Source organism: Rattus norvegicus, chromosome 1 (assembly GCF_021556685.1).
Source record: "Rattus norvegicus strain SHRSP/BbbUtx chromosome 1, alternate assembly SHRSP_T2T, whole genome shotgun sequence".
NCBI lineage: Eukaryota > Metazoa > Chordata > Mammalia > Rodentia > Muridae > Rattus > Rattus norvegicus.
In genome coordinates, this window is record NC_141534.1 from 45016803 (window position 1) to 45039749 (window position 22947).

At 38.4% G+C, this 22947-nt stretch overlaps 1 long non-coding RNA gene across 2 annotated transcripts; it reads right to left on the reverse strand.

The window, feature by feature from the left end:
* Nucleotides 1-677: 677 nt before the first annotated feature.
* LOC102546790 (uncharacterized) lies at nt 678-21736 on the reverse strand. Of its 2 annotated transcripts, XR_015645153.1 has the most exons (5): nt 21519-21731; nt 6253-6472; nt 5941-6034; nt 1878-1955; nt 679-926 (listed from the first exon to the last, which is right to left on the reverse strand). It is a non-coding gene; the product is annotated as an uncharacterized LOC102546790 (long non-coding RNA). The 2 variants fall into 2 exon arrangements; XR_015645151.1 differs by lacking the exons at nt 5941-6034; nt 6253-6472 and having other exon boundaries at nt 678-926; nt 21519-21736.
* Nucleotides 21737-22947: the final 1211 nt, after the last annotated feature.

Here is a 22947-nt window from a genome sequence, read left to right on the forward strand (position 1 = left end):
ACGCTTCTACTAAAAGTTTGGTTGTCAGCCTGTGATACTATTGTAAGGTTGTTGATGCCTAGTGAGAACATTTAGATCACTGAATACACATATTTGAAGAGGATATTGGGGTCCTCCCCCCTCTGTCTTTGTTTCTTGGATGCTGTAACATGAGAAGATCTTTTCTATCCCTCTTATCATTATAGCCTATGTCATTACCAAATCAAAGTTGTAGCGCTAAAGGTCCAAGAACTAAAACCTCTGAAACTATGGGTGAAAATAAACCTTTTACCTTATAATTTCCTGAACCTCAGGTATTAGTCACAGTTGCAGAAAAATGACTAATGAAGGTGTCTTACACTGGTATCTCTAAAACTGGTAAGATAAAAACTTTGCTATGAGAAGTATTTTACATAGCAATGTATGGCCACAGATCCTCACTAAATCATCTCTCACTCTCACCATTGCTCTAATATTATTGTTAGGACTACTCTTCAGTATTGTGATGCTTCAGAATACTTTTGACCCAGATCCATGCAGCTAAGTGGTTCTTGCACATTTTAAGACTTGTCTCAAATAGAGTTCTCTGATAACTGTCTGAGATGATGCATTAGATGTAGGCTTCCATAAAACAAAACAAAACACCAAAGAAAACCCCAACAACACAGGAAGTGCCTTAAACAAAAGAAACTAACACAGTACTGAAGAATAACTTTTAATGGTCCAGGTACCGAGCAATCTTGTTCCTCATAAAAGCTTTCTTCATAGTCTGTAGATGACTATTTGAATTCCCCTTATGAATTCTTGTGGTCTTTCTTTGGTGATGATGATGATGGTGGTGGTGGTGGTGGTGGTGGTGATGATGATGATGATGATGATTACTTCATTAATCTGATAAGTTATAAGCTTCCCTGCCCACCACAGGTGAGTATTTTTAGTTTACACCTCTGAGGAAACAGAGACGGGAAAGAAATGACAAATGAGATGGATTGCAGTATGTTCTTGCCTAGGGCTTCCTCTTCTCCAGGAAGAACTCTGGAACCAAAAGAGTCCTTCAGGGAGTTCCAAGTGACAGACAGAGCTACATGTTCATAAGCAGACACAATTCAGAACCTTCCTCAGGAAAGGGATAAAAATTAAATTATTGCTGTTCCTGGTGTCTGATAGATAATCCCTGTAAATTACCCATGACTGGCACTGCTTAGGTGACCAAGAAACTGAGACTAGATAGCCCAGGGACCTAGGGTAGAATTATATATATAATATATATTATATATATAATACATATATATATATATATCCCTAATGACATTCTGCTATACTCATAGATCTTGCTCAGCCATCTCCAGGAAAGTTTCTTCCTGCAGCAGATAATAATAAAGACAGAAGCCCTACAGTCAGAAAATATGCAGAAAGAGAGAGCGGAAGGGAGAGACAGACCTTGGAACACTCAGCCTAAATGGAATGCCTCCATCAAATCCCTCCCAGGGGAGAAGCAGAAAGAGTGGTACTATTGTGACCTTTTAGCAAGGAGTATTCACAGCAAATGGGGGAGCGAATGCTGTGCATAAAATGCTACAGTATCCCTTCCATCCTCATCCACTTGCTTTTACATAAGTTTGTCCCAAAGCATAAGATGTCTGTTTCAATTAAACCCTCTACAAAGTCATTAAGCACAGGCAAGAAGAAGAGAATGGACTATGAGGAGTACTCCGTAATCAAATGGATTTTGTTTTGTAGACTTAGCAACATAGATGAACTCTAACCTCAAAGTCCTCAATCTTGAACCCCCCTAGATATATTCTTGCTCTTTCTCGGGGTCATGCTCCTCAGTTATGGCTTGGTCCTGATAAGGAGACCTCATGGGGCTCAGAATTCAGGTATTAATATGCACTTACCTTTGATTAAGTTCTATTTGGAGACCTCCACCTTTTTCACTTTTGATGGTAGATTAGGTTCCTTGGGTTAAAATATTACTAAAATGAATAAATAGTCACAATGAACCTCTGCTTATCTCTCTTTTCAGTGAATAAATAATATTTAATAACTAAATCCTTTTCTTCCTCTTAAATTAAATTTGCATGTAACAGTGCATACCCTATGCCTTCAAATGACCTACTACTCTACCCCAACTGTATCATGGGTGAATATTTAAACAACTATACCCATACCTGCCAGAGGAAGTCCATCCAACACCTCATAAGTCCTCATTAACTAAGCAGCTGTCAAAAAAAGCCCTCATGAATTTTCATTAGCTCTTTTCTTTCAAGGGGCCCTTAGTTCTAACCATCTTTAGTTAAGCAATCTGGAAAGAGACTAAGGTGGAAAATTCTGGGTAGAAATGTATGGTGAAATAATTTCAGCAAGTAGAGTTAGAAGGAAGTACAAGAAACAAAATTGGACATCAGACAAAGCTAGTTTAAAATGTAGTGGCAACTCAGGCCATAGACAGCCCCAAGAGCAGATCAATGAGAGTTAAAGGGTAGGGACTGCCTTAGTATGTGCATATCTGCCATGGACAGATTCTCCTTCAAGAGAGAAGAGATGTAATTTCAAAAGAATAGTTCCCTGAGTTATAGAACAATTCTTCTGAGAGAAACACTGTCCTTTAGCAGCCTCTATCATCAGCAGATGGGCCAGGGATGCCTGGATGCTAAAGACAGAATCTGGACAGATTATCATGAGATCCACTTTACCACAACTCACATTTAAAATTTCAGTGCAGCAGGATAAGTTTTTCTCTTGTTCTCCTGATCCACCCTTTTTTTCTACTGTATATCACATACAGCTGAACCAGGAGAGGTCTCCTTATGATATACATTCTTAAATTTCTATATTTTTCTTGACCCAATGTCTTAGTTAGAGCTTTACTGTTGTGAAGAGATACCATGACCAAGTCAACTCATATAGGACAACATTTTGTTGGGGCTGGCTTACAGGCTTAGAGGTTCAGTCCATTATCTTCAAGGTGGGAGCATGGCAGTGTCCAGGAAGACATGGGGCTAAAGGAGCTGAGAGTTCTACATCTTGTTCCAAAGGCAAAAAGGAGAAGGCTAGGATGAGGGTATTAAAACCTATGCCCACTGTGACACACCTTCCAACAAGGCCACAGCTAATAGTGCCAAGACCTGAGCCAAGGATATACAAACCATCATACCCAATTAATCATACTTTTAATTGTAGGCTCATTGGTGTGGTTGTTGTATTAAAGTCTTTTTGTCAAATTTTAAGCTGGCAAAGGGAGGATCAGTGACATATTTGTCCATTATCTTACCTCTTCTATATAAAGGAAAGCCTGGTATATGATAGTGCTTAGTGAATATTTATTTTAATTAATATTGCTTTGATGAGTTACTGTCTGGTATGTTGCTAACTGTAAAAGATGGCATCTGTCTATGGTTAACTCACCTCAGTAGCTATTATAAAGAATTGATTTCTATGAGGAAGCATAATGATTTCTTGTTGTGGAGTATTATATTTTTAGGCAAAATTCACAGCTTCTGGAAAGTTACACATAAAACTGTGGCAGAAGTGAGATAATGACCCACCTGTAGCACTGTCATGGTAACTGCTGAAATCAATGCTGTGTGAGATGCAAGCACCACGAGCTATATTTTAAGAGGATGCAAGGCAAACAGCCAGTCCTACCAACAGGAGCTCTCCTTCCTTGCTGAAGGGAATGTAAAGCAAGCCAGTACCATCGTTATGGAAAGACAACTGAGCAGTCTCTTCTAACCACACAATCCAGCATATAACACAGTCTGGCTAAGAAAGTCAAAATTGCATGACTACCCAAAAAGTCACACGAAACAGAGGTATGTAATGTAGAATTACTCAAACTAGCCAAAACTTACAAGCAACAAGGATATCCTTCAGCAGATGTGGATAATGAAGCCCCAATCCCTGCAAACAATTAAATATCAGCTTGCACTGGAAAGAGATGAGTTAGTTTTCTAGCCATGAATAAAAAGCAGGAAAGAAATTTGCATTCATACTGCTTTGTGAAAAGAAGAAGGCAATGTGAAGTGGGAATATATATTACATTTAAATATGGCATTCTATGGCAGGCAAAGAGCAGAAACTAAAAAGACAGGGGTCCAGGATATTTAAATCAGTGTGAATATTCTGACTGATGCTGTAAAAGTTTACATGTGTCATTAAATACTCAACTAAAACCACATAATGAGGAAAACCCAGTGGAAACAATCAGCTGTGAACTTAAGAACAGTCTGTCCGTGCAGGGGGGCCAATCCCATCACATCATCTCTGCTGGACGACGTTGGTAGTTGAGGAGCCATGGATGCATGAAGTCACAGACTGTAAGAAGAATCTCCATAGCTTTCACTCAGCACTGTCATGAGCACTAAAGCTCTCTGAAAATTAAGTCTTCATTTAAACAAAGAGATGATCTGCTGTTCTGTAGCTGTAAAAGAAGCACTTACTAAAGCTAGATCTACTTTTCTTCATGCAACTTGAATTTATGTTTTTGCCCCACGCTTGTTAACCATGCCGGTGTGCCTCGAAAGGCTCACACATCCACTCTAAATGTCTGCTGGGAGAGAAGCAATTCTTCATCTTATATATGCAAGATGGATCCTTACAACTGACACTTCCACAAAGGCTCACTGTTCGTCTCATAAAAAGGGAGACGATTCTGAGAGAACATTGACCCAGCCTGTCAATTCCATGCTCTGTCGCTGTGAATTAAACGTGTACGTTAAGAGGTGAGTATAACATTTCCCAAAGCACTTGACCTGCCAAGTGCTTTGTTGTGGAAATTGTCATCTCAAAATCTGGTGAATATAAATCTGTATTGTAAAAGAGCTACCTCTCCAGGGGGAATCTCAAAAAGCAATAGACCATGTTCCACATACTATCCCACTCCCTCTACCACACTCTCAATGAAACACTTAGTATTTTCCAGCATTTATAAAATTGAACCCACTTTATTTTGATTCAACAAACGAGTGCATTGTGTGTTCTGTCCTGACTGGTGTTCTGAGTGCGTTACAATGTGAACATTTATTCTGGATATTTGATATCATAGGGTACCTGTTCTGCTTTGTTTTCTGTTGCCATTAGAAAACATTCTGACCAAAAACAACTTGGAGGAGATAGGGTTTATTTATTTCAGCTTACATGTTCAGTAATGGTCATCATGGAGGGAAGCCAGGGTAGGGGCTCAAGGTGGGAACTTGGGGCAGAAACTGTGGATGAAGGCTGCTAGAGGCTCACCCTTCAGCTTATGCTCAACTTTATTATGCAGTTCAAAATCCCCTGACTGTGGATGGCACCGCTCACAGTGCACTGGGCATTCCAAAATAAATTAGTGTTCAAAATGATGGACCACAGTCTTACCTACAGGCCATTCTGATCTAGACCCTTCTTTTTCCAGGTGACGCTAGGTTATGTCAGACTGACAATGAAAAGTAACAGGGACACTCTACCTCTTGCCAGCTTGACTCACAAACACACCAGTATTGAACCATAACCTTTCCTTAGCATCTTATATTAATAGCATAGAATAAAATATAGCACAAATATTTAAAGTCCCCTGCTCTTTACAAAATTCTACCCAGCATCTTTTAAAACTTCAAAATCTTTTACCTGTGGATTTCTATAAAAAAAAAACCATAAGACTTGGAGATTTTTTTATTTAAGAAAAATGATAAAAATTCTAAATAAATAAAATCAAAGCAAAAGCCACAAATTCAACTGTTTAAATCAAAGTCTCCAGCAAATAGTCCAATATCTAGGACTTACTCATGGCCTTTTAAGTCTCAAAAGGTTTAGACAGCCTCTGTAACTGTCTATGCCACCACACAGAACACATAGCTTATCTCTTAGACTCAGTACAGCTCTACTAAACCTTGCTGTCTTAGTTAGGGTTTTACTGCTGTGAACAGATACAATGAACAAAGCAAATTTTATAAGGATAACATTTAACTGGGGATGGCTTACAGGTTTAGAGGTTCAGTCCATTTTCATCAAGGCAGGAGCATGGCAGTACCCAGACAGGCATGATGCAGGTGGAGCTGAGAGTTCTACATTTGTTCTGAAGGCAAACAAGAGGAGACTGGCATCCTCAGACAGAAGAAAAATCTCAAAGCCCACACCCACAGTGGCACACTTCCTCCAAAAAAGCCATTCCTCCAAATAGAGCCACTCCCTGGGACAAGCTTATATAAATCACCACACTACCCTCTTTTTATAGGTGCCCCATGGTACCAGCAACTCTAACATCCTGGTTCTTCACTGCCATTGAGAACTTACATTTACCAATAGCATCTCCTGGCCTCTTTTCAGGCCTTTCTACTCTGCCACATGGTCTATGCCTCCACTCTGTCTCTGTAACCCCATCAAACTTGCATTTCTCGTGTCTTCGAGACTACTGCCAGGTGGGAAGCTCTTATGCACTGCCAAGTTCTTGCTAATAGATTGAACTAATAGATGAAGCATTAGTCTCTCTGCTCACAGCTTTTGCATGCTGACCCTGGAGAAACAAGTTTCAGAAGATGTTACATAAATAACACTGGCCTCTTATTAATCACAATTGATCTTTCAGACCTAGTTGACAAGCATCCATTGTCCTAGCAAAGCACAGAGGGTTTCTCCTTTGTAGTTCTTGTTTCTTGTTTCTGAAGCTGAGCCTTCATCCCCAGAATTACCAGAAACCACAGATTCTTTATCCAAAAAATACCATATAAAAATTACCAGAAGAATCTTTGAGACCTTTTGAACATCCTTCTGAAATGTCACAAATCATACCTCCATTGTGAGCATTTCTCTCAACACTTTTATCTCAAAAGTCCCCACAGACCAGGGCATTGAATTCTGAGCACTCAATAGTTTTTCTAGATCAGAGTTCAAAACACTTCCTCAGGCCTCTCTGCAAAGCAGCTGATCAGATCCATCACAGGAGTAGCCTGTGGTTCCTGTGTCAATTTTCATGTTAGTTTGTATTTATGTTGCTGTCTTGAAACACTCTGTGCAGAAGCAGCTTTGGGAGAGAAAGGGTTTGTTTTAGCTTCTGCCTCCATATGACAGTCTATTACTGAAGATGATCAGGGAAGGAGCTTCAAGCAGGAACTAGAGAGAAAACTAGGGTGATAGGCTGGGTTATGCTGTCAAATAAAAACTTACAAAGACAGGGCTGGAGAGATGGCTCAGCAGTTAAAAGCACTGACTGCTCTTCCAGAGGTCTTGTGTCAATTCTCTCCAACCACATGGTGGCTCACAACCATCTGTAATGGGATCTGATGTTCTCGTCTATTGTGTGGGAAGACAGCTACAGTGAACTCATATACATAAAGTAAAATAAAAAAGATAGATTTTACAATAAAAAAACTAACCAAAACAATACTCAGAGTAATATTGGGATGGTTTATCTTCAAGTCAACCATATCAACAAACTGTTGAACCTTTCTTCAAGAAACGCTCAACTTCAGAACCAACCAAAGTATCTCAGAGATGCCAAAAGACACATTAAATTTCCACTGACATCACAACTACAAAGATTATGATTTATTCACGTATTTTACTCTTGTATGATAGACTATGACCAAAGAACTCATAAATCGTGTTCACTGGAAAGTACAAGTAAAACTCTAGTTCACGGTAGAGAACTGATACGTGTGTTAAGAACTTTGTTCTCAAAACTGTGTTAGATATGGTTACATGTATGTAAACAAACAAAAGGAAGTAGTACAATTTCTGTATATGTTTAGCCTTAAAATGAAGAATAGTTTTCCAGACATTTTCATTTTCCTGATTTCTCTTTGTCCAACAGTATTCAATGATCTCCCTCTTTCCCTCTTAAATTGACATTTCAAGTCCTGAGTAATCTACCATTATTCCCATGTTTTAGTGAGTTTTACCTGTAGCCTTGTCATAAGGCGTGACATGTCCATATGTTCTTATTTTAACACATTCTCTTCAGGCATAAGCTAGTGTGTGCAAAGGTTTGTGCCTATAAATGCTAAAAAGAAAACTCAGTTGGTAAATTGTCTACTGTGAAAGCAAGAATATGTAAGTTCAGATCCCCAACATTTACACAATAGTGAGTGTTCATATCTATAACCATAGTTCTGTGATGAGGGCAGAGATAAAGGGATCCTTGAGGGCCACTGAGTAGCCAGTATTAAAAAATTGATGGTCTATAGGTAAAGTGAAAAACTCTGTCTCAAATTTTAAAAGGTGCAGCATTAACCAGGAAGAGCTCAAATATAGTAACACATATATTTTAAAATTAACTTGGAACATCAGAGTAGTATCTGAAAGCTATTACATATAACTGTCTTTTATTAAAATGCCAAGGTATCAAAATAATATCAGAGAAACGATTATCTGTATGTTTAACTATAGTGTCTGGGGTATATACCTGTGTGTGTTTGTGTTTGTAGATGTATGTGTGAGCGAGTATACACATGTGCATGTGTGGGAATATTTGTTTATGTGTGTTCATGTGTTTGCATGTGTGTGTGTGTGTGTGTGTGTGTGTGTAAGACTGTAGAAAACTAGCACTAGAATTATAGTTTATGAGGTTTATACACAAAATTATCTAGGGTCATGAAATATGCACAAGTTTACATATTTCTATGAGTACATACATAACACACACACAACATACACATGCGCACACATTTGTGTGGCCCTTTACTAAATTTTCTGCTATACCAGCAATTGATGTGTAGCCATGACTGTGGCCTCAGTATGTAATACAGTCACAGAGAAACATTTAATGCTTCCTCAAAATTGCTAGTGGCATGGTTTGCCTTTCAAAAATGCATTGTGTATATATTTTTTGTTCCATGTCATTAATGGATTGCTTGGCCTGTAAACTGCTCTCCTTATTTAATAAAAACTCCCACTCCTATGGAAATTACCTGACTTTGACAGATGACACACCAAATGAACTACCAGCCGTCGCTGCAGCTTACGTGAGTGTATGGAGCCATGATTCTCTGGTTCCTTTCACTGCAGCACACTAAGCTTAATCATTCCAAACTAAAAACAGATGGCACCATTTCTGAGGCTTTGGGCTCTTCTACCACTTCCTGCACCATGCATGCAACTTACTTTCAAATACATTCTTCTTTATAAATAAGAACCTGCAGTGAAGGTGTCCAGTAGCCTTTAAGTCACTGGGAGAACTGAACTCACTACACACATGCTGGGGGTGTGGACATGGGAAGGCTGGGTCTCTGTCACTTGCCCAATGTGGTTTCCAGGTTGAGCTTCTGTTTTTATGATCAGTAAAATGACCTGTTTTACAAGGGTTAACAATAGCCAGCCAACAAGTTAAAAAACGTTTATTTCTGAATGTAAAGAAATGACACGATAGCATTCAGGAAAATAATGGTGACTGATTTATTTAACCCTACATGAGAGAGCTTTAAAAATCATTGATTGTAGGTTATAGCAATGCCTTGGTTTGTGTGTCTGTAAATATAAATCACTTTCTCTTAATTAAAACTTTTGTCATTGACACGAAAAAAAAACTTTTGTCATGCTGAAAATTGATTGACTTGACAAAAATAACTTTATTGACATCCCAGCTCTTGAAGAAATTGATGCTGTTAATAGCATGATTGTGTGCAATACCATTACCACTTCAAGTGTGGAGACGTGTGGTTGTATAGAAGAACTAGCTCCCTTTATTAAGGTAAGCAGTTTGCTTCATGGTCCTAAACTTATTTGGCGTATAAACCTCATGGACTACCATGCTAGGGCTGGCTTTTCTACATGCTTACACACATGCATACACATAAATACATGCATGAATACATGGAAATGTACATACACATACACACATGCATATATACATACATTTACAAATATATGCATACACATGTACAAATATACACATATTCATACATATGCACGTATACACAAATACATAGATGCATACACACATATACACACACAAATGCATGCATGCACACATACATAGGTGTACGCATATACACAAATATATGCATATATACATGCACAAATTCATACACATACACACATATACACACTCACACAAACACACACAAATCTACACATACACACATGCAAATATACATGCACATACTCACACACATGCATTCATGCATGTCCACATGTACACACAAACAGGCATGTGTACTTATGTTCCCTCCCAGCACTGTTATTAAGCATACAATTTACCATTTTTAAGATAACATTTGGCTACCTCATTGGCACTTTTCAATACATGGCAATTATATGTAGTATCTTTCTGATATTCCTGTGATGTTGATAAAAATAATAAAAGTTAATTAAAACAAGGTAATTTCTTTCAAATCAGTAATATTCTTCCAATGTAAAAGTGGCCCAATAAGGGTTGAATGATCTTAGTTTTCTGGGAGTTAAAGATAAAGCTAACAAGAGTTTAATTTCCACCAAGCTGCCTGGCAGGTTGGGAAGATTCCAATCTCCCAGATCACCTTGGAGAACCAATTACTTAATATAGTAGTCCAGCACTTTAATTATGGAAAAAAAACCCCAAAGTTATTCTCATCTCAGAACATACAGATTATCAAAAACAAGTGGGAGGTTGAGGGGGTTTGTCTCAATCAGTAAAGTGTAAATGAAGACCTGAATTTAGAAATGCAGCATACATACAAAAACAAGGCATGGTCCACTCCTATAATGTCAGTGTTGGGGAGTGGAGACAGGAGGATCCTTGGAGTTCATTGGTCATCCAACCTAAGTGAACCAATGAGCTCAGGTTAAGTGAGAGACCCAAACCTGGTGAGTGTTCCAAACCTAAAAAGGAGATCTATTGAGGAAGATACCCCATGTTTGCCTCTGACCTCCACACTAATGCACACTTGTGCATGTACATGCACACATCCACACTCACAGGTACTTCACACACACAGATACACATGCACGCATACACACACACACACACACACACACACACACACACACAAAGACACACATATACAGTGGAGGGTGCCAATAACCCAGCTTCTGTGAGAAACAATTTGATAATTCCTCAAAATGCCAGGCATAGATTTAGCATATGACTTCGTCAATTCTCTCCTTGATGCTTAAGAGAAAGGGCAGCATGTGTACTCATAAAACATTATGTATAAAAATTCACAGTAGTGATATTTACAACATCCCACCCAGTGGGAAAAAACAGTGTTCATAATCTAATAAATGAATAAACACAACATGTTACAGCATACAATAAAATAGAAATACATAGAAATATAACAAAAAAGTATGGATTCACTGATCGTCATGGACAAACTTTGGGAACATTTATGGAGAGAAAGGACACAACCACAAAGGTGTATTTGTTGGGTAATTACATGTATAGAGCATGTTCAGACTTCCTAGGTCCTATAGGAGCGAAAATTTGATTATATCTAAATACTTGTGACAGCAACTCTTTGGCCCCACTCAGCTAAGGGTGCCCTTTATTTTAGAAAGTCAGTACCACGCTAACTCATTTTCACACCTTTGCATATGCATTTTTGCAATAATCATACCTGACGAATGATGAAACTCTTGTTTTAGAAAGGTGAATGGCTAATGTCCCAGAGGTAGAAAAATGAAAGAACCTGAGTTTAGCCTCGAGTTCCTGTTTTCGAGATCAGGTCACCACTCTTCTGCATTAGGCTGTGGTCGTATGCACTGTATTAGTTGCTAAAAATAAGCACACGCGTCTGAAATTAGGACACTAATAAACTGCGACCAACTGAAGTGGAAGGGGAAAGATAATTCATCCTTCTCTAACCCTGCTAGGCAAAGAGGCAGGGCGTTTGCATCTTTCAGAAATGTCCCCTGTCAGCAAGATCCTAAGCATCAGGTATGTAGGACATTCTCATTGCAGCCTTCTCCAGTCTGCCTGTAGCACACTCCTCTACCAAACACCTATTTCAATGGTGTCAGCACTGGGATAAACCTGTTGAGCATGGAAACTCCACTGAGCCTGCCCAGAAATCAGCTCATGCACTAACCACCTCTACTCTACATGGTATTAAGGTGATAACCATTCTCCTGCAAATAGCCAGCATGGTCATCTTTTAAAGAGACAATGAAAAAGCTATACCGATTTACAAATCTTGTTTTCTGAACTAGGCACACAAAATGTACTTTGCCTACAGTTAGATTATTCTTACCTCGAGAGTGAGCGATGGATTTGTTTGGCTGTTTTTATTAAGATGTAACTACAAAGGAAGATTTGTGATGACTAGAAGTGTACAGCTACAGGTAGGCTCTTAGGTTTGATTTTAATTCCCTGAATATTAGAAAACTAAATCATTTCTTTCCCCCTCAGTCACAATCATCAACTGGTAATCGATGTCTGTGTGAGCATAGATTAGTATGAGAGAAATTGACACATTTAAAATGAAACATTTTGGTCTTGATAGACTAAAACAGACTAAATTTCCAGTTATTTATTCAGCTAGCACATTTAAAAATATAAACAGAGTTTATATCCTCAAACACAATAAAAGTACATTGCAAGGCTACATACATAGTGTAGACAAGAGGAGGGTATCCCTGCACGACTCATTCTGAACCTCTCCTAGAAAGCCACTGTGTGAGGTTCACACAGAGCTTTACCACTCAGAGCCTGCCTTGTGTTCTTACAAAATTCCATGCAAGCTGCGACATCTCTTGGTGTTCTGTTTCCTCCTTTATAGTCGAACTCTGTTCCCCTAGTTCATAATTCTAAGAAGCCTGCCAAGTCCCAAGTTTAAGTGAAGAATAATATTGAAAGTATTTATTCATTATTATATAGAAATCATATAGAATTTATATAAATAAATCACATTTGCTGTGATATTTTAATAATCAATTAAATGGTGAAAGAACACAACTGTTTTCTATTAATTAGATTTTATTCATGGTAATTATAAATATTTAAAATTATAGGCTACTTTTTCATTTTATTTTATGAAATTGTTATGTTTGGCCCTTAACCATTTTGTTGTATAGGACCTGAATCCATGGTTTGTTCTAATAAAATCTAAAACAATAAAACATAAAATATGACCATATGGATATGAGTGAGCAAAGAGGAAAAGACAGGTGGTGTGAACCTAGTTTGTGAATAAATTTTCACAAATTTACATATGAGCAGCTTCCTCTTCATATTTATCAAAGAAAGGAGGAATTAGAAGTAGTAAGTAATAAAGTCCCTATTTTGGTTGAGATGACCACCACTACATTTGTGATGACAGAACAAAACTCCAAACTTCAGACACCCACAAGGGAATGTTAAAACCATGCAACTTTCCTTCCTTCCTAGGAGACCCAGCAGAAAAGTCACAGATAAAATGCCGTGTTGGGGTGTGTGTGTGTGTGTGTGTGTGTGTGTGTGTGTGTGTGTGTGTGTGTGTGTGTGCGTGTGCACGCGCACTAGTGCACGTGTGTGCACACATGTTTTTGTGTTTGTGTGTGTGTCCTTAAATTTTAGAATTGCTAATCAGGTCAAATCAGTTCATGTTAAATAAAGGTTTAAAAGTGTAAGTGTTTTTCAGAGTATGCAAAAATGTGGTTCTATTGGAGGCTGGAGTGATGATTCAGTATTTCAGAGTACTTGCTGCTCTTGCAGGTTACCCATGTTCTCGGCATCCACGTGGTGGTATACAAGCATGTGTGACTTCCCATGTTGGCGTGTGTAATCTAAAGGCAATGAAGAGTATCTTAAAGAACTATCTCTATGGTCAGCTTCAATGTAGCAGCACACCCAGTGACCAGACTAGGTGCACCACTCAAGTGTATGGATGTATTAACAGATAGTTAACTTTTGGTGATGGTACTCAAATACACAGACATGTATGCACACACATATAATGAAATAGTACTAAACCATAATTTAAAAAATGTTTTGCCATTAAAAACCACACACAGGAATCATAATGTTATAGTCAGGTTTGATGGATAAAGAGAATTATTATATGAACTCATATATATGTAGAATTTAAAAGGTCAAATTCACAGGATCATAAAATCTAGAATTGGGATGTTGCTTGACAAGGGTATGGCAAAGCAGGAAATAAGGATTTATTATTCAACAGGGTCACACATTTCAAAACTACAGCTTGAAAAAGTTTTGAATATCTAATGTGCTTGTGGTGACCAGATGTAGAGGAATTTTAATGCAACAATATGGCTGCTCTGGCAAGGGATCACATCCAAAGATGATCTGGCGAGGATGCACGCACACCCTGGATTACAATATGATCTGCCTGGAATATGCACATACCCTTAGTACATACATTTAATCCCTAACAATGAAGGTAAGGTTAGTTTGTAGAAGGAAGCAGCCATGTTTGAAAGTGATATCTAATCAATGGGCAAATTGATAAATCAGAGAAAGGTTTGACAGAATGAGACAGACACAGAATATGCCAAACTCACAAGAGTGTAGGCCAATTTTTCAACCTACTTTAATAAGGGTTCAACCTCTCTCTCCTCAAGCCCACAACTCACTAGAGGGAGTAGAAATTTGATCTTAATGAAACATACATACTCACAAAGTATAGAAAGAGAAAGATATATTAATCGACTTGGTCAAGCTACTCTATGTACTATGTATATCAGTGCCATCACAAAGTATACCTTAAATATAGAGATTCAAGGAAAAGTAAGTTTAAAATTTAAAGGATAAATGGTAAGCAAAGACCTCATCGTCAACAGAATGCCAGCAATGTGCTGTAAAGGAAGAACTTGGTATGTAATTCCATTTAAGGATGAGACTCATTTAATAAGCTGTCTACATAAAGAAGCAATCTACAGGATAGAGCGAGAGCTCAAAGACCGTGCTTCTCTGTTATGTGCAGACCCCGGATTTGATAGATCTAACACAGACAATAAAGAACAAAGAAAGAAAAAAATTTTACACGCACACAGGGAGGAGAACAGGGAGAGGGAGAGTGAGAGGGGGAGGGAGAGGGAGAGTGAGAGGGAGAGGGAGAATGAGAGGGGGAGGGAGAGGGAGAGGGAGAATGAGAGGGGGAGGGAGAGGGAGAGGGGGAGGGAGAGGGAGAGGGAGAGGGAGAGGGAGAGCAATTGAGAGCAATCCTATGTCTCTCCACTGTTGTGAATGCAGCTTCAAATTAAACCCAGAAGACCTGACATCTCTATAGGATATGGAGATCATGACTGTGAAAACACAGCCTGAACCTTATGGCCAATTATCAAAATCAGAAAATGTAGTGACTCTATATGATAAAATATAGTTTCAACTTCAATTTTTTAACTATTTTAAAATTTATTTTCATACTCTAGATTTTATTCTCCTCCCTGTCCACCTTCTGACTGTTCCACATCTGATAACGCTTCACTGCGCCCCGTCTCCAGGAAGATGTCCCCACCCCACCCCCACCCCACAAAACATCTAAACTCCCTGGGGCCTCCAGTCTCTTGAGGGTTAGGTGCATTTTCTCTCACTGAACCCAGAGCCAGCAATCCTCTGCTGTATACGTGTTGGGGACTCATCTCAGCTGGTGTATGCTGCCTGGTTGTGATCTATGCTTGAGATCTTGGGGGTCCAGGTTGATTGAGGCTGCTGGTCTTCTTACAATATTGCCCACCTTCACAGGATCCTCCAGCTTTTCCCTAATTCAACCAGAGGGGTGAGTAGCTTCTGTTCATTGGTTGGGTGCAAATATCTGCATTTGACTCAGCTGCTTGTTGGGTCTTTCTGAGGGCAGTCACGATAGGTCCCTTTTTGTGAGTGCTCTATAGCCTCAGTAATGGTTTCAGGCCTTGGGGCCTCCCCTTGAGCTGGATCCCCCTTTGGGCTGTCATTGAACCTTTTTTCCTCAGGCTCCTCTCCATTTCCATCCCTGCAGTTCTTTCAGACAGAAACAATTATGATCAGAGTTTTGACTATGGGATAGCAACCCCCTCCCTCACTTGATGCCCTGTCTTTCTGCTGGAGGAGGGCTGTACTAGTTTCCTCCCCCCCCACTGTAGGGTATTTCATCTAGGGTCCCCCCTTTTGAGTCCTGAGAGTTTCTCACCTCCCAGGTCTCTGGTACACTCTGGAGGGTCCTCCCAATCTTCTACCTCCTGAGGTCGCCTGCTTCTATTCTTTCTGCTGGCCCTTAGGGCTTCAGTCCTTTTCCCAAACTCAATACTAGATCATGTTCCCCTCTGTCCCCCACTTCCATCCCCTTCCCCTTCCCCGTCCCTCCTTCCCTCACTCCTTGTAGCAACCATCCCAAGTGGGACTGAGTCATTCTCACGTGGTTCCTTCAGCTTGTTGGCCTTTTTGAGTTCTGTGGACTGTATCTTGGGTATTCTGCACTTTTTTTTGACTAATGCTCACTTATCAGTGAGTACATACCATGAATGTCCTTTGGGTCAGAGTTGCCTCACTCAGGATGATATTTTCTAGTTCCATTTATTTGCTGCAAAACGCAGGATGACCTCATTCTTAATAGCTGAGTAGTATTCCATTGTGTAAATGAACATTCTCTGTATCCATTCTTCTGTCGTGGAACATCTGGGTTATTTCCAGCTTCACAAATAAGGCTGCTGTGAACATAGTGGGGCATGTGCCCCTTGGCATAGCGGGGCAACTTTTGGGTATATTCCCAAAAGTGGTATTGCTGTGTGTTCACGTAGATCTTTTTCCAAGTTTCTGAGGAACCTCCAAATTGATTTCCAGAGTGGTTGTACCAGTTTGCAATCCCACTAGCAATGGAGGAGTGTTCCTCTTTCTCCACATCCTTGACAACATGTGTTGTCACCTGAGGTTTTGATCTTAGTCATTCTGATTAGTGTAAGGTAGAATCTCAGGGTCAACTTGATTTGCATTGAGATTCCTCTGTTGTGAATTCTCAGTTTAGTTCTATACCTTATTTTTTTGATTGGGTCATTTGGTTTTGTGGTGGTTAGCTTCTTGAGTTCTTTATATATTTTGTATATTAGCTCTCTATTGGATGTGGAGTTTTTTTTCCGAATCTGTAGGTTGCTAATTGGACTTATTGACTATGTCCTTTGGCTTATAGAAGCTTTCCAGTTTTATGAGGTCCCATCTATCAATTTTTAGAGCATGAGCCATTGGATTCTGTTTGGAATTTTCCCCCTTGTGTCAATGAGTTCAAGGCTCTTTCCCACTTTCTTTTCTATTAGATTCGGTGTATCTGGTTTTATGTTGAGGTCCTTGATCCACTTGGACTTGAGCTTTGTGTAATGTGACAAATATGTGTCTATTTTCATTTTTCTACATACAGACAGACAGTTAGACCAGCACTATTTAGCAAACATGCTTTCTTTTTTCCATTATATATTTTTGGCTTCTTTATCAAAGATCAAGGGCGCGCAAGTAAGTGGTTTTATTTCTGGATCTTCAATTCTATTTCATTGATCAACCTGTCTGTCTCTGTACCAATACCATGCAGGGTTTTTTTTTTATCACTATTGCTCTGTAATAGAGTTTGAGATCAGGGATGGTGAATTCCCCCAGCCGTTCTTCTATTGTTAAGAATTGTTTTCGCTCTTCTGTGGGTTTTGCCTTTCCAGATGAATTTGAGTATTGCTTTCTCCATGTCATTGAAGAATTACGTTGGGATTTTGATGGGGACTGCATTGAATCTGTAGATTGCCTTTGGTAGAAGACCCAGTTTTGCTATGTTAATTCTGCCAATCCATGAGCATGGGAGATCTCTCCATTTTCTGAGATCTTCTTTAATTACTTTCTTGAGACACTTGAAGTGATTGTCATACAGATCTTTCACTTATTTGGTTAGAGTTACCTCAAGAAATTTTATATTATTTTTGGCTATTGTGAAGGGAATCGTTTCCCTAATTTCTTTCTCAGCCTGTTTATCATTTGTATAAAGAAAGAGTACTGATTTATTTAAGTTAAATTTATATCTGGCCACTTTTCTGAAGTTGTTTATCAGCTGAAGAAGTTCTCTGATAGAGTTTTTGGGGTTCCTTGTGTATACTACCATATCATCTGCAAATAGTAATACCTTTATTTCTTCTTTGCCAATTTGTATCCCCTTGATCTCTTTTTCTTGTCTTATTGTTCTAGCTAGCATTTTGAGTACTATATTGAATAGATATGGGGAGAGTGAGCACCCTTGTCTTGTCCCCAATTTTAGTGGGATTGTGACATTTGTAATAATATAGAAGAACTAGGAAGGTTCATCCCCCTTATTTACATATGTGTTACTACGTTGAAGTTTATGCACTGTTGATTTTTGTTGCAACACAAAAGGCCAGAGTTGAAGTAATCTAGAGCTGGAAAGCTGTTCGGTATAGTATGGTACCCACTAGCCTCATGCAGTTCTTTAAATTTAAACTTAAATTAATTAGACACTCAGTCCCTCTTGAACTAGATACCATCCTTGTGTTGAATAGCAGTGTCAAACCCAGGAGTTGCACTATTGGACATAAGTACATAATGCACAGCCTCTGTTAGCAAATATATGAATTGCTTTGTCTTGTCACTAACATACGCTTTGTTATAGTAGATGAATTTATAGCATATGAAAATAGTTTATTTAATACCATAATCTAAGACATGTGAGGGTCAGTGGTATAGGAAAGGCCTTTGCTATAGACTTGAAGCTCCACCAAGTCAGACATGTCATTAAATTAAGCACTGGGTCTCTTTCACCAGCAATGCCTAGCGTAAAGTGATTTTTGGTTTTGTTTACTTATTTGTCTGATTTCTTGAGGTAAGATAACAGATAGTAGGCTGTCTTTGAACTCCCTATGTAGCAAAACCTTGATCTCCAACCTCTGCCTCTCAAATGCTAGAACTTCAGGCTTGCAGTATACCCTATTAGAGATACTGGAGATTAAACTCTGGATTTGTTTGGGTAAGGCAAGCACTTAACCAACAAAGCAACATCCACATTATCCCCTTAGTATTTTTATATTATATTTTCTAACATTTATTTATATATGAGCAGTTCCTGCCTAGGTGGAATAGCACATACTCAGCACAGACCAACTAAACTTTATCATACTGTAACTAAGGACGTTGAAACGTATGTATGAGTTACAATATAACTCATATAGAGCGAGTAGAAAGCAAATTAGATTAAAATGATAATACAAAATGTTGTTTTCTTAAAAAGAAGGAAGAGGACAAAGGGCTCTGAGGACTTTAACACCACCATTTAAAATGCATGGATGACAAGTTCACCTATTGAAACTGACTCCAAAAGACTCTATTTGGCAAAAGTTCCACATCCTCGCCAGCATCTGCTGTCACCTGAGTTTTTTATCTTAGTCATTCTGACTAATGTGAGGTGGAATCTCAGGGTTGTTTTGATTTGCATTTCCCTGATGACTAAGGATGTTGAACATTTCTTTAGGTGCTTCTCAGCCATTTGATATTCCTCAGTTGAGAATTCTTTGTTTAGCTCTGTACCCCATTTTTATGTGTTATTTGGCTCTCTGGAGTCTAACTTCTTGAGTTCTTTGTATATTTCAGGTATTAGCCCTCTATCAGGTGTAGGATTGGTAAAGATCTTTTCCCAATCTGTTGGTTGCTGTTTTGTCCTAATGACAGTGTCTTTTGCTTTACAAAAGCTTTGCGGTTTTATAAGGTACCATTTATCGATTCTTGATCTTAGAGCATGAGCCATTGGTGTTTTGTTCAGGAAATTTTCCCCAGTGTCCACAAGTTTGAGACTCTTCCCCACTTTTTCTTCTATTAGTTTGAGTGTATCTGGCTTGATGTGGAGGTCCCTGATCCACTTGGACTGAAGCTTGTACACCATGTACAGGTGATAAGAATGGATCAATTTGCATTCTTCTACATGCTGACCTCCAGTTGAACCAGCACCATTTGTTGAAAATGCTATCTTTCTTCCATTGGATGGTTTTAGCTCCTTTGTCAAAAACCAAGTGACCATAGGTGTGTGGGTTCATTTCTGGGTCTTCAATTTTGTTCCACTGATCTATCTGCCTGTCTCTGGCAAAAGTTCCTCACTAGTAGTCCTGCTAATTACAATAGATATATAGAACAGCCCTGTATAACTCAGTTTGACCTTTCCACAAATAGTCTTAATTACTGAAATTTTGCTTTATGAACAATGTCAACATGCCATTTATTCTGTCACTGTCCTGGAGATAAGTATGCAAATAAAGCTTCAGTCTTAGTTGAATGGTACCAAGTAATCAAGAAAACAATCTCTGACTGCCCTATTACACCCATATTATGAACACATTGCTCACATCTAATACATACAGTTCTGGTAGCACATTTCTTTCATAAAATAACATAGGCTCTATTTATGTTACCATCTGATTAGCTTTGTTTGTGCTTCAAGGTTGAAATGAATAGCATTAAGCAGCTCTGAATTTCTGATGGCATTAATATGAAAGGCACACTGTTTCTACATGTTACTGATAGAAACAAAGTATATATGTTTGGTGAGATAGCTATATTTTATCTGACATAAATTTTGTATAACATAAACTTGAATTAGAATATTCAAGGTACCTACCTAAACATAAACATTATTGTGTAAATATAGTGTATGTGTGTATTGTGTTTAGAAATATATACATAAACATTACTGTGTAAATATTGTGTGTATGTGTTTAGAAATATATATATGTTACATATAATATATATATATACATATATGCACTTGCAAAGCTTTTGAACAGAGGAACAAGTAATGTAAAATGCTATGGGTACCCATTGTAGTAATATGCATAAATTAAACTATCGTATTAATAAGTATACACTGTTATTCCTGGTTGTCAACTTGTCTACATCTGGAATGAACTAAAACCAAAATAGGAGAGCACACCTGTGGGGGATTTTTGCTTAAATTTAAGTAGGATTCTTGAGATAAGAATACATATCGCATTAAAGCAATGTAATCTTTTATGAATTACGCCTCAATTAAAAACAAAGTAGCCCCAAAATAAAAAGCAGCTCTGAAAAAAGAAATTATAACTTAAGATATCTTGAAAAGACAAGGAGAATATAGGTTCAAAAATTAAGATACATTGCTCTAAGGCTACCTAGGATTAGGCTGTAAAGAATTCTACCATTTCATGTTTACCACTAGTTACTAAATATAAATTTACAAGATGTTCATTTTTGTGTTCCTTTATCAAGAGAAAAAATCTACCTTCAAACTATGAGGGTAGTGGTGGGGGAGAGACTAGAAAACAAGATTCAAACAATCCCATGCAAATATCAGTTTTCAAATGGAAGATCTCCCAACTGTACTAGAAGTTTCAATCGCTAAGATACTTTCCACTGAAAAGATTTTAAGTACACTTACATGGCACCAAGGGTCAGGCCTAATATAGGCCCGAGGACCAAGTCCTTGTTTTTTGGAAGAAAGACCTCAAAAGTCCCACTCCATTTCAGGTTACAATGTTTTTAAAGACTAATTTAATGAGGTTTTAATTTCCTTTGTATTTTTTCTCGTCTTCCAAGAAGGGTCATTTTACTGTTTTAGATTTACTTTTAAACTCACGGGCTACTTCAAATGTAGAAATGCAAAGTAAAGCCCAAGCTCATCTCATCGGTTTCGCTCTGAATGTGGACGACGGAAGGAACGACCTACCTGTTAGCATCCTGTTACTCGTAAACTGAAACACTGAAGAAACTCCGTTTTCTTTGCAAAAATCAAGATCTATCTAAGGTTTTCTGGCTGCCTGAGCACATGAGGTGAGCTGATGTCTTAGTTCAGAATGATCCGACTGTAGATTCAGTGTGTGTACTGCTGGCTGAGGGCGAGCGAGGGCTTCTACAGTTGTGTGTATGTCCTGCAGGCTCCCGTCAGTTACTGGACTCTCAGAACTGGTATTGTGACATCACAACAATGCTTTGCTTCAATTTTATAAACCTTTACAGTGCAATATGTGTTATTTTCCTGAGGCAAACCAAAGGTATATTTCTCAAGGGTCTGCTGCCTTCAGCAGCATTTGATGGAGGATTTTTTTATACATTTGCAACAGATAGAGATGAAGCAGATTGCAGTTTGTTTTTTGTTATTTTTTTTTATTTGTAAATCATGTACCAAGTTTCTGGTCGAGACTGTATAGGATAGGTTGAACGTGATTGCATCCTATTAGCTGATATGAGTGTGTTTCCTATGCATACATTGAGATAAAGTTCTAAACCATCAAAAAAAAAAGTATACATATCTCTAATCTGGGCCATGTATTTTACTGGAAGCCTATATAATGGCATAAAAGAAAGGAAACATTTCCTCTTCGCCTGATTGATCTCAACTCACTAGAAAGTCCATTCCTTAACTGGCATTCGAGTCCACTTCTTCAGGATTCCAGTGTATACTGTAAACCAGCTGAGACATTTAGCTTTGTGGACTGAACAACTACTGGATTCTTGGATCTTCTGTATATAGGCAGCCATTGTTGGATTAGCTGGACCACACCAAGTAAGTAATTTTAATAAATCCCTTTTCTGTATGCATTGAAAGATTTATTCTATAAGTTCTGTTACTCTACAGAACCCTGATTAATACACAAAAAAAATACTTTTTAAAGGACTTGTTCTTGTTTGAGAACATTTCTACATAAAACGACAGAGCCTAAGGCAGAACGAATATACTCATCACAAGTTGCAGATTGAAATCAGAAGTTGAAATTTTTTCTTTAATTTTTCAACCCTTCATCCAACACATATTCAGCATGACTAAACCCTAAATTCTGTCATCTTGGATGTGAAACAAACTGAAACAATGTGAAGCTTTGGGTGGAATACCCACAATTCAAATGGAAAAACAATTAAAAAATGTCCCAATCAAAATTAACTACCTGACTAGACCAATGGTTTAAGTGAAATTCAGAAAGTGCAATGGGAATTGAAGGAAGACAGAAAATACAGGGTTCCTTTGCAGCTAGCACCATCACCATTGTAGACATAGATGTGAGCATGCCAGCTCCCTCTGATCAGTGCTCAATGATAACCTAGGAGACAGGGAAATAAATAACAACAGCAGCAGCAGCAGCAACAGAGAGGGGCACACT